Raw genomic sequence first — 13734 nt, forward strand, 5'->3', positions numbered from 1 at the left:
CATCAGGTCCAAACTTAGATTATGAGCCCTCCTGGGCTCACCTTGAGCTACTACTGAAAAAGGTGTGAGCAAAATCTAAATAAATATTGGAAGTATGCCAGACTCTTACTGAACCCTTCTGAAGGAGGGGGGAAAGGGAAACTAAGGCCTAGTAGAGGGCCTGAACTCATGAGGAGCTGAACATTTGCAGAGGGATTTTGGGACCTGGATTATACTGTTTTCTTTTGAAGATTATCTTATGAGGACTGTACCTTTTTCTTTTGATGCTTATCTTACGAGGACTGTACCTTTTGTTTTGAGGAATATATTATGATTTTTGGTATGAAATTGCCTTGATAATAAAATACTTTGGCCCTGAGTCCCAGTTTCAGCAGTATTCTGTCCTGGAACCCTGGGAGCCCCACAGGTTTGCCGGCTCCACTCAAGAGGAGGAAGCAGATCCCCCTTTACAACTTGCACTGTGAAGTTTGCTTATTTACAAACAAACTGCAAATATGTGAACCTTCTTTTTATGTGGGTATTTCATCATGGAAAATAATACATGTAGATCTGAAAAAGGAATCTAGGTGTTAGTTTTCTTCTCTAATATCATCAAGGCTCTGTGAAGACCTCCTCCCCATCATCAAGGCTCTGTGAAGACCTCCTCCCCTAGGTGCCGCTAAAACATGCATGTTGTCAAATATTGTGCATACAGAACTTATTGTGACATTGAGGAAAGGTAATTTTCATGCAGCCGATTTAAGCACATATTTACCAGAGTAATTTATTTGAAAATTGTCATCTACCTTTGTCCATTGCTTGCTTTCCTTGCCATGTATTTTTGTTCGTTAGTGCATAGAAACATCCAGAGGTAACTGCATAGTTGATGTGAAGATGCACTGTATTCCTTCCAGCTGTTCACAATCAGCATCAGCTGCCATTAATTTAATTTCCTCCCTTGATGACCTAGAGACCTTGTTTTCAGAAGCTTCGAGAATAAAAGGGATATGGTGCTTTCCACTGGTAGCCATAAGTTTTAATCCTAAAAATCTCTTTTCATCTCCAACAAGATACTTAAGGTGCATTCTGAGTTATGTTGTGTAATATATAGGTCAGGTCAGACAGTAGGATATTTTGATAGCAATGGAGAGTTGACAAGTTCCAACAAGTCTTTCCACATATGTTTAGAGTAGAATGTAGACATCAGCTGTGACTCAACAGGAAATTCTGGGCCTCTGCCAACACAGAATTCTGTTGCTGGTCTTCTCTGATTCACTAGTAGGGGGAAAAAAAATCTTAGATGCCAACATTCTCCATCTGTTTTTAAGTTGATGATATCCATTGGAAAATAAGTGCAGTATTTGATTTGTTTTCACTACACTGATAACCTGGCATGCTATATTGATACTTTGTAAGTATGTGATATTTGGGCTGGCCACCAAATAAGAATGCTGGATAGAAATATTGCATGTTTTTAATGTTTCTTGCAGAAGTTATTTGGTGGTGTCAGTTTAATTTGCAAGTAATGTGGTCATGTCCTTGGACCCTCAAGTTGCATATGCCACTAAATGACTCCTTGGTATATGTGAGACTGCCAGCAGAAGCAAAATGGTGGTCTATTTTCAGCATCAGAAATCCAGATATATAAACTAAATCCTATGCTGCTGTGCTCAAAGGCTTCAGGGAGGCCAAAAATAACAACACATAGGTCAATTAGAAATACTTTATTTTTGTGTTTATTTATTTGTCACCTTCTAGCCCCATAGAGAAGATCATTACAAAGTAGCAGTGGGGGTCACCTGCTCTGTGCACCATTGTTGTTTCCAGAGCCTGTAAGACTGAAAACCAATCCAGAGATGTAAAATATCTGTGTGTGACCACTCTTCCTGCTTCCAAGCTGTGAACACATATGAATGGACAAAAATCCATACAATTTCTTCCATCTGATGACCTGAAATAGAAAATAAAAGAAGAAACAACTCAGCAAATGAAGCACCTAAATTTGCAATCCCACATAAGATTTATAACCTGCCCATTCTCTGAATATGCACAAGAGACATGCCCTGGGCTGAAGCAAATGAGGCTGCCCTAATCCTAAAAAAGAATGTATCTCGAACCATAAAGGATCAAGACCTGCAGCTCCCAACCCTCTACTAAAAACAGCAGCAAAGTGATAACGCAACAATGGAGACATATCAGAATGGGCCAACTGATACACACCCATCACCACACTGGATGCAATATTTAAATGCAAGCCTTGGAATGTCCTGAAACACCTCCCATAAATCTTTTCCCCAACTGATTTGTTTTAGACTGATGAATATTAAGCATAACCTTTCATTTATAAATCCGAATATCACTCATCAGAAAACCCCTCTCAACCAGTTCCTTTTTTTGATGAAGCCACTAACTCACCAACTTAGAATGTTCCAAAGAAAGTTCCACAGCATATTTTCTTATTATGCTGACTCTTGGTAGTGTACTCTTTGTGGTGGAAATTTCCACAGGGAGGTCATTTACTCATCTTGCTTCAGCTGTCAGAAGTTGAATCATGATGCAGAAAACTGAATTATTTGTATACTGATATCTATTTACCGTTGAAACAACACTGTGACCACTTCAGCAACTTTCTTTCTGCATTGGGAGTTTACCAGACCACTCAGGTCATATGAGAATCACCACACTCTACCAGTCACCTTGATATGCTGCCAGAGTCACGTACCTCCTACCTGACTGAGGCCTGGGAGGTCTGGACATACAGGAGCAATTTGAGAAGTTTGTTTGTTCTTGCTATGTTTCCTTGGAGGTCATTCTATATCCATCTTCATCTTTGCAACATGCTTCATGAAGATGGACATTAATGTTATGCTTTTTTTCTAGTGAACCTCTGCCCTGAAGAAGAAAAACTAAACCTGGCCATGTCAGCAGAGGTTCTGACTGTTTTTTGGAGCTTAAAGCTAAGTACCTTTATTTTTACTGCAATGTTATTCAAACAAAAAATTCTTGAAAAATCATCTTGAATCAATGACCACTCACACTCGGCTGCTTAAGGTAAGTTGATTCTGCAGTACCTGTGTTGCTACATCTGAACATCCGTATTATTTAAATGATACGTTTGCAAAGTTCTTAAAAGATATGTGATTTGCGTAAGATGCTGGGAACAATTTTGGATACGGAATTGGATACAGGCAATAAACCTCAACAAAGTCTACACAACTCCAAATGGGCTTCTCTCATTGGTTCATAAGTACATAAGTACAAAAGTATTGCCATACTGGAAAAGACCAAAGGTCCATCAAGCCCAGCATCCTGTTTCCAACAGCGGCCAATCCAGATCACAAATACCTGGCAAGATCCCAAAAAAGTACAAAACATTTTATACTGCTTATCCCAGAAATAGTGGATTTTTCCCAAGTCCATTTAATAACGGTCTATGGACTTTTCCTTTAGGAAACCGTCCAAACCTTTTTAAAACTCCGCAAAGTTAACCGCCTTTACCACATTCTCTGGCTACGAATTCCAGAGTTTAATTACATGTTGAGTGAAGAAAAATTTTCTCCGATTCGTTTTAATATAGTGGGAAGCAAAAACAACAGTGAAAAACAACTCTCTAAAAAGACATAGAGAGAAAAACTCACTTTTGAAAAACACTACCCCACTGATTAAAGAATATAAAACATAGGAATTTACCATTAACTAAATCTGTTTACTTTGTATCAAAACATGTAATTCCACAGTTCCATAGGACAGCAGGCCATGCCTGAAAAAAAATATCTGATGAAATACCTTGATCTGTTCCCACGAGTACTCTTTGAATCTTCCAAAAGAGCCCAGCAAGCAGCAACAATCAAATCCTGTACATTAAAGAATTTAAAGCATCAGTCATTTCGGTTGTTAAAGATAATTTGTTCATATATATGAAATTGGAGCAAGTTGAAAATTGCTGTTTTGTATTATGCAGAGATACCCGCCACGGACCCTGAAGAAGGTTCGAAACTTTGACCATAGTCGGCCGTGGTGTATGGATGGTACTGAGCAGCATGCAAACGTAAGTTTATTATTTGGTAAATTCACTTCAGTTCACAGTGTTGTAGAAAGCATTCACATAAAAATTTGAAACTTAAAGGAGGTTGGAGGTTTTTGGCCTGTGATGATAAAGATAGCTCCTTGAAAGAGAAAGCAACGCCACAGAGAAAGGAATCTTTTTTGAGGCTTTTACCTCCATATTTTCCTTTTTGGTTGAATAGGAGATTAGAGTAAAGACCACTTATTGTTGGAGAGGACTGTTATAACTGTAAAAATTAGCATGTGGCCATTAATAAAGTAAAAAGAAATTCAGCCATTTGATCCCAGCGGTACAAATGGCCTTAGGGTGCGGGAAAGACCCATGTAACGGCATGTTAAGGCCACTTTTTACCTCTGTTTGGTATAAGGGCCCCTTGGATTATATGCCCTCTGGGAACAAGGAAATACATACTGTACCTGAATGTAACTTCCCAAAAGGCACACAAGCAAGCAGTCTGCAAGATCCAGAACAGCAGAAAGAAAAGCAGACTCACATGGTGAAATAAAACAAAATGCATTCAATGCAGATACCTAAAATAAGCATACAGCTTTCCTCTAATTACCCAACATTGTGTCACGATGCAGCTGCTTGGGCAAAACAGCTCTCTGTTTGTGAGCCTTATTCTTTGTGCTGCACTGCACTAACAAGACAGGGAAAACATTGGACTGTTCCTGCTGGGTTCCTGTTAAGCCCCTGACGCAGCCCTTGAGAGGGCGAAACATGGCCATGTTGGGCAGTTAGAGGAAAGTTGTGTGCTAGTTTTATGTATCAGTGTTGATTAAATTTAGTTTTTTTCACCACTTGGACCTGATTGTAACTTGCCTTGCACTACCAATGGGAAGGCATGAATAAAATACTAAAATAAATAAATAAATAAATATAGTAGTCCATAATTTACACATGTCCTAGCTAACATCTATAAACTAAATCCAACTGTGTCTCAATACCTTCACTACTGATGGGCGTAATCACAATATTTCAATGAAATTCCAACACATCTAAGCTTAATATGAATGGCAAATGGATCCTCAGATGGCCCGTGAGTGTATATACTTGTTTAAGTCAACATTGACCATATTCTTTATTGAACCGACCATATGCTCTTTTACAATTTTAGATTTTTTATATTAATGGTATAATTGTCCACAAATCTTAATATTATAGTACTTATATGCTCAGTCCAATATATGGCCACCTCTCCCAACATGATTCATGTTTCGATAATCTGCATCAAGTCGAGGCACCACAAATGCGTTCAACTTATCAAGTGGCCAGTAGCAGTCCTTCTAGGCATAACTGTCTGGTGTAAGTGATTGTGCCTTAAATACAGGCATATTTTCTGGAACTTCTTATAGTATTCTGTAAAGAAAAGTAGGCGCCTACTTTCTTTTATAGAATAGGCTTGAAATAGACACCTGCTTACCCTCTTATGCTAGGCATCGTGTTACAGAATTACCCTCATGATTTAGAAGGACATGAGGGTGGACCTTAACAACAGCAATATCCCCTTATTTGTGGCGCTCTGCACAACCTCATAGATCACACAGTCCAAAAGGTAGTGCTGAGATGAGTCATATGTTGATCTGCAGAGCAATACTAGGAGCAAGAAAGAAAGCCAGGGCTCAGAGCTGAGCCAAGAGGGAAACCAAACCAAGAAATACATTTAGTTTGAAATCAATGCACCTCTTGCTCCCTTCCAAACTCTATCCATCTTTCCTGTAACCTCTTCTTGCTGCTATTTTATTTCTTTGGGTCGATGCAGTATTATGAGCCCACTTGTTCTCCCCACTTTCTTCCATGGGGTTTAATGAAGGGATGATTGTTTTATTTTTGTGAATAAGGGGAATGATGTTCTGCTCTATTTCTCTTTCAGTTTGAGATTTGACTATAGGTCCTCTCCATTACAAAGATGCCAAAGAGGAGCAGATATAAAGAGATTTTTTAGACCATGACTCACATAAGCAGCTACTCTCTCCTGCTCCCCCATGTCCCTCCAGTAAATTAACTTATTTATTCTTGTGACCATAGGACTGGAAGAGAAAGGCAAAATACAAGCTACTCCTCATCCTTGACCTAGCCAACAAGCACAGAAATCTGTACTGAACTTATACAATATTCTAACTTTTGTGTTTATAGTTTTGTACCATCTGTGTCTGCTAATTCTTGGTCTTCTCTTGCGTTTTTGCTTTGCCTTCAAGTTCCTTCTTTTTTATGAATTCTTTTCCAGTCTTCCTCTCATTTCTTTCATTACTTTTTCCTCTATGTGTTTGTCTCTCTATAGTCTGTCCCCCTGGTATTCAGCCAGCAGCGGTCAGCATTTTTTATTGTCACAGTGTTAAGTAAAGCATATATCTGTATCCACAGGAGCCTTCCTCATGCAACAATGGGTCTAGAGCTGAACTAGATCACTTCTGTTGGCTTTATTCCCAGATATTCAATGTTGGGCCATGTCCAGGTACTGAAATTGAATATCCAGGAATAGACGGCTAGATAAAACATAGCTGGTTAAGCACAATATCCAGCATATGATGAAGCACATAAAGATAGGACTGTGTTAAACGCTTTATCCCTCTTACAACTTACCAGACAAAAATACTCAAATTATGATCCTCACCTCAAGAACAGACATGCTCCTTGTTTAAAGCAGTTGGGTTATTGTTTGTGGGATGACTATATAAGATGTTTAGACCACTGCTGTTGAGCATTTTTATTTTGAGTGACAAGGACCGCCTTTGGCCCTACAACACCAATATACCTGCTACTGTGAAACTGGAACAAGCTGGACTGTAACACATTCCTATAGACTACATGCGAGCAGAATCCTTCACCTCAGTTGCACATGCAGAACATGGACAGATCCTCATGTGATACGAAATAGGGAACCACAAAAAAGATGTAGATAAAAACTGAAATGGAGACCCCCAAGAAAGCCAGACTATATTGGCTCCTTTTACAAAGCTGCACTAATAATTAACGGTGCATCAAATGTGGCAAAACCCATTCAGTTCCTATGGGCTTCGTCACATTCGGAGTGCGGTAATCCCTACCGCGGCTTTGTAAAGAAGCCCTATAAGCAGTGCAAATACTGCTAAAAGAGATATAGAAATGTAATTTTCTCCTGTACTCTAGAAAATACAAAAACAGAAAAAAATTGTACATTTCACAATGCAGGCATTTCTCAGTCCTTAAAAAGTATTAAATAAAAATATTGTTTTAATTTTCTACCATTGTTGTTGTTGGAGCACTTTATGTTTCTGATTGGGCTGGTCCCAGTCTTTTCCACTTTCCTTGTGTAAGTCTTCTAAATTCTTTTCCAAGTTGGCTTTTCCATTTCTTCTCTCCTCTCATATGTTCTTCCTTTCCTTCTCTATATCTGTGTGGCACTGATCTTTTGTTTTATGTTTTTCCTCCCAACTTTCCCTTCTCTGTGTTTATCTTCCTTTCTCTTACCCTCTAGTCATTAGCCTTCATTTCACTTCTCATCTATCTACTGGATTTTCCCATCTCCGTTTTGCAGCACTGCCATTGCCTTCTCTGTCTCTCCCTTCCCCAATCTCCTTCCATCCTCCATCTTTCATCCACTTCCTTAGTCTGCCATTCCCATCTTCTGTACTCACTCTGTTAGCCCTCATCTACCTTTCACTGTATCTCATCATCCTGTCAATTCCAGATCCATCCCTGTCTCTCCTTCCTTCCCTTGCCTCTAATGTCACTCTTCTATCTCTTACCCTATACCCCATGTCCTATTGCCTCTATTTCACAATATTGTTAACCCCATTTCCACCTCACTCAACCCCTTTAGAAACCGATCTCCTTCCTCAGAAGCATATCCAGGTTTTGATGTCAGGGGAGCAGACCTTTTGTAAAATAGGAGTCAGTGTGAAGCTGAAGGGCTAATCCGCATCAGCACCATTTTTTTCAAAATCCATTTGGGGGAGCAGCCGCTCCCCTTGCACACCATCTAGCTATGCCTTTGCCCTTCCTCCCATACATTTCCTAGCCCTATCCATCTTCTACTCTGTTCCCCTCCTCTCCACCCACACTCCCTAGCACTATCCATCTTCTACTCTGTTCCCCTCCTCTCCACCCACACTCCCTAGCACTATCCATCTTCTACTCTGTTCCCCTCCTCTCCACCCACACTCCCTAGCACTATCCATCTTCTACTCTGTTCCCCTCCTCTCCACCCACACTCCCTAGCACTATCCATCTTCTACTCTGTTCCCCTCCTCTCCACCCACACTCCCTAGCACTATCCATCTTCTACTCTGTTCTCCTCCTCTCCACCCACACTCCCTAGCACTATCCATCTTCTACTCTGTTCTCCTCCTCTCCATCCACACTCCCTAGCACTATCCATCTTCTACTCTGTTCCCCTCCTCTCCACCCACACTCCCTAGCACTATCCATCTTCTACTCTGTTCCCCTCCTCTCCACCCACACTCCCTAGCACTATCCATCTTCTACTCTGTTCCCCTCCTCTCCACCCACACTCCCTAGCACTATACATCTTCTACTCCATTCCTCTCCCATGTACACCCCTTAGCATCATTCATCTTCTAATCTGTTCTCCTTCCCCCCACCCATACCCCTAGCACTTGTCCATCTCTTACATCATTCTCCTTCCCCCACTCACATTCCCTAATGCTATCCATCTTCTACTCCATGCCCCTCCCCTAGCACTATTCATCTTTTACACCATTCCTCTTCTCCCTACCCACATCCACTAGCACTATCCATCTTCTACTCTGTTCCCCCAAAATCCACCCACACCCCATAGTGCCATCCACCTTCTACTTTGCTCCCCTCCAGCCATGCATGCCGGTTGGGTTTTTAGGATATTTGTAATTTCATGCATATTAACTGTGGATATCTTCAGAAACTGGTGACAAGGATTGGAATTGTCTACCCCTGGCGCCATATTTCTATTATTTTTTCTATGCATTCTGAATATCTATTTTTTTTGTTTCAGGCAGTGCTGAATATCCTTTTCTTGAACTGAATATCTGGTGAATATCTTTTGTTTTATGGCAGTTGATCTTTGACAAACCCCAAATATTTCTGCTAGTCTATCTTCAGAAGCAGAATACATTTGTGGGAATTCAACCCCACATGAATGTCATGTCTGAAGTCAGCAAATACATGCTTTGTCACCCTGATAAATCACTTTTATGGGAATTCACAAATTTCAATTTTTAACAAAATATATGGACATTTGAAATATATGTGGCTCCATCTTTAGCCTTTCAAGCCTACTTATATAGTGATAAATTTCTGATGTGTTCCAGGAACTGAAATTCTTCAAACAATAACTTGCATTCTCTTTAAGTTTATCTTTCCTGTCTCCTTTGTTCTGTCAGCAGTTACCTTCAATTGAATCCATAACCTAATGACCTTATTCTTATTCCTAGTTCTGTACTTTTGTCCTTTCATAGGTTGATTTCATTCCTTCCTTGTCAGTTTATGCAGCTTTGAATTTAAAAAGCTGATTTGTACTATAATCCTAAATCTTATTTCCTGCACTTGAAATAATCTTGTCTACATTTACCTGAGTAATTAAGGCCCTTCTGGGTATGAATTAGTGGTATTTTTACAAGTTTTTTCTTTAAACTTACAGATCTTCATATGGTAGGTTGTAAACAAGGCTGTGGGCAAGGGTATTTGCCTAAAATGAGGTTGCATAGAGGTAATTATTAGCTGTAATTGGTGAGTGTAATTTAAATCTAATTAGCAGAAGATAGTTAAACTCAGAGGCTGATCTACTATGCTTCCCCTTCACAAACACAGAAAAGGAAAAAATGCTTCAGTGAATCAAAATCTTAATGCTCATTTCACTGCAAATTGCATCCAGTAATACTGAAAACAGTTCAATAATTTCCTTATGAACCCAATTGTTGAAGCAGAAACAAAAAATGATGGTAAATAAGACCAAGAATACTATAGTGCCTCTGGATCGCTCCATTAGAAAAGGTTCAAAGAGGAATGATCAAAATGATAAAGGGGATGGAACTCCTCTCATATGAGGAAAGGTTAAACAGGATAGGCACCGGTGTGCTGGTAAATATTTAACAATGGGCTCTATCTAAAAAAAAACAACAACCTGTATATATGTACGTAACTGTATTATACATTTTATTGATACAAAGGATATGTGTGTGCAGCATGCAATTTACAAATTATAACAAATCATATAATATTGTTTACTGTAAATTCCATATAGACAATCAATTTTCGCAGAATGCTTTGAATGATTTTTGCTACACTATTGTATCTGTAGCCAACCTTTGGGGTCCTTTTACTATATGTAAGCCGCATTGAGCCTGCCATGAGTGGGAAAGTGCGGGGTACAAATGTAACAAAAATAAAATAAATAAATAAACTGCGGTAAAAGCTGTCTTTGTTTTTTCCTCAAACAGAAATGGCTATTGTCAGGATGGCTGGACATACGCTGGACATACTTAAAATTAATATAGAGTAATATTAAACCAGCTTCTGACCTCTGAGAACTCCCCCCTCCCTCAGGAATCACTGAGGATGGCAAAACAATGATTGCTGACAGCTATGCGATAAGTGAACCACTTACTGCATGGCCATTTTGGGGGGAACACTTACCGTCACCCATCAAAGTGGCGGTAAGGCTCCTGCGCTAACCAGGCGGTAACCAGGTAAGTACTGGCACTACAAAAATAGAAAATATTTTTGTAGAACTGGAAATGGTGCGCACTGGGGGGGGGGGGGGAGGAATTACTGCCGGGCTCCTGTGGTAGCCCAGAAGTAGTTCTGGATTCGCACGCGGCAAGCCTGATGCTGCGCACCAACCCTTTAGTAAAAGGGCCCCTATGCTTGCTATTCATCCAAGATTTAACATGGCATTCCAATCTGCTCTTTTCCCAATACATCTATTGACATTAAATCTGACATATGATTTACTGCCAGGCTATTTCTCACCCTATATACCAATATACCCTCGACTGGGAAACTGGAACAAGCTGGACTGTTACAGATTCCTACACAGACATTACATGCCAGCAGAATCCTTCGCCTCCATCAAACATGCAGAACATGGACAGACCCTCAACTGATACAAAGTAAGGGGGTCACAAAACAGCATGCAGACAAAAACTGGAGATCCTCCCAAGAAAGCCAGACTGTATAAGCAGTGAACATACTGGTAAAAGTAACAGAAATGCATTTTCTTCTATTGTCTGCTAAATACAAAATTAGAAAAGATGTACATTTCCAAAAAAAGAAACATACATGAACAGCATGTCCTCCTGTCTTTTCCCTCCCTTCTATCCATGTGCTGCATGAGAAGCAACGTTCATAATGTCATGTATATAAAATGAAAAATTGCATAAACTACTGAAAAAAAATAAATTGATATCAATACAATCTATATAAATATATATATATAAAAAACTACCAAACCATTATACAAATTGATCTGTGTTTATAGAACCCCATTCACGTGGTGACCCTTTTACTAAAGGGCAGTAGAGCTACCGCATGAGTAGCATGTGGTGAAACAGCACAACCATGCGGTGAAATGTGCCTAATTCAGGCACAAAGATTTGCATCAAGTTTCAGTTAATGCAAATGGCCGCACCTAAAGTTAGATGCAATTCTCGGGCGTAAGCACTATTTTGCAAACCGTGCCTAAATTTAAGTGTGGCTTAGAGAATAGCACTCTTTTTGGCGCCAATTTTTTCAGCCCTAATTTCATAAGGAATGAGGCAGAGAATGCTCATGGATTGCACTGTCACTGTTGCAAAAAACATGGATGTACTAATCCACCTCCTAAGCAGTACTATTGATTCAAAGCTTATGGTAAAATTCATTCTCCTTTATAACAATGTGGAAAATGGAAAGGCTCACCCTTAAAGGGAGGAACCTAGATCAGCTAATATCTAGATGAAAAATACCTGATGTTTGTCAACCTGTTTATAGCTGTGTTTTAATTGCTTTTTGGCAGGAGGAAGGGGAGAAGGACATCACCCTCTTTCTTCTTGCAAGACGCAACGCATGAACACAACATATCTGAAAGCTTTCCAAAAATGTTGGCCCTCATACTGATACTTGGTATGTGTGATATTCCATGATAATGAAGCTTGGGAGGCTGGTGGCCTGGAAAAACAGTTTATATTTTTTAACAGTGATGCTTTTCCCCTTTTTGGTTCACACTGCGTGGCCTTTAACCTTGCTCTTGGTAGGGCAGACTTTGCCAAACACCATTTTCTCAGTCCTTCAACACTCGGTGCCAAAGATAAGATGCAATCTACAGATATTTTAGTCCTAAAACTTGATACTCTGCTACTTTCTGAACAGAGTGATTTGGCCACCATTGAACATTATACCTTGTATTCATTTTGAGGACCGGCCACAGATTTTCATTTGGAGATTTTAATTAATTCCGTTTATCTTCTATTTGAACTATAATGCAGCTGGTGTAGCTAAATGTGTGGTGTCATGGACAAATGTATCCCTGAAATACACAATGTAATTATCTACATCCTGTGAAAGGAACTGAAATAAACTACAACTGTCAAACAGCAACCTACAAACACAGTATTAATGATTTGAAGTTACTCACAGACAAATTCAGCAGCTTATGCACTAAGTATTTTTTCCCCATAGACAAAGCATGAGAAAACAACAACAACAACAACAACTTCAATTTGTCTGGTTCTACATGAATTTTGAAATTTAGAACTAGGTATAATTTGATGTGTGTGCTTTATTTGATTTGATTTTCAGTGTTAGTTTACAAGATCTTTTTAATATCTGGAATACCTTTCCCTGGCCCTGCTCTCCCTACAGATACATGAATCAAGTTAAGATTTGTTTTACGTGTAGAAATGTAGGAATCCTTTTAGTAAAGCATGTTAAGCAGCTAACACATGAGGTGCCATGTGATAACTGTTAATGTACAGCCACTGCAACTGTTACTGCGTTGGCATGACAGTGGATGCAAATTCAGATAAGAACAAAAGAATAGCTATACTAGGTCAGACCAATGGTTCCATCTAGCCCAGTATCCTGTTTCCAACAGTGGTCAATTCAGGTTACAAGTACCTGGCAGAAACCCAAATAGTAGCAATATTCTATGCTACCAATCCAGGGGCAAGCAGTGGCTTCCCCCATGTCCATCTCAATAACAGTCTATGGACCTTTCCTCTAGGAACATTTCCAAACCTTTTTTTAAACCCAACTATGCTAATCACTGTTACTATATCCTCTGGCAAAGAGTTACAGAGCTTAACTATTCATTGAGTGAAAAAAAAAAAAACATTTTTCCTCCTATTTGTTTTAAAAGTATTTCCATGTAACTTTATTGAATGTCCCCTAGTCTTTGTAGTTTTTGAAAGAGTAAAAAATTGATTCACTTCTATTCATTCTACACCACCCAGGATTTTATAGACCTCAATCATTTCTCCCCACAGCAGTCTCTTTTCCAAGCTGAAGAGCCCTAACCTCTTTAGCCTTTCCTCATAGGAAAGGAGTTCCATCCCCTTAATCATTTTAGCTGCTGTTCTTTGAACCTTTTCTAATTCTGCCATAACTTTTTTGAGATATGGCAACCAGAACTGAACGCAATACTCAAGATGCTAACTACATAGCCTGTTATGGGGCAGGAAATGGGTGGGTTTAGTTATTTAGATTTTGCTCACACCTTTTTCAGTAGTAGCGCA

Source organism: Microcaecilia unicolor, chromosome 2 (genome assembly GCF_901765095.1).
Source record: "Microcaecilia unicolor chromosome 2, aMicUni1.1, whole genome shotgun sequence".
NCBI lineage: Eukaryota > Metazoa > Chordata > Amphibia > Gymnophiona > Siphonopidae > Microcaecilia > Microcaecilia unicolor.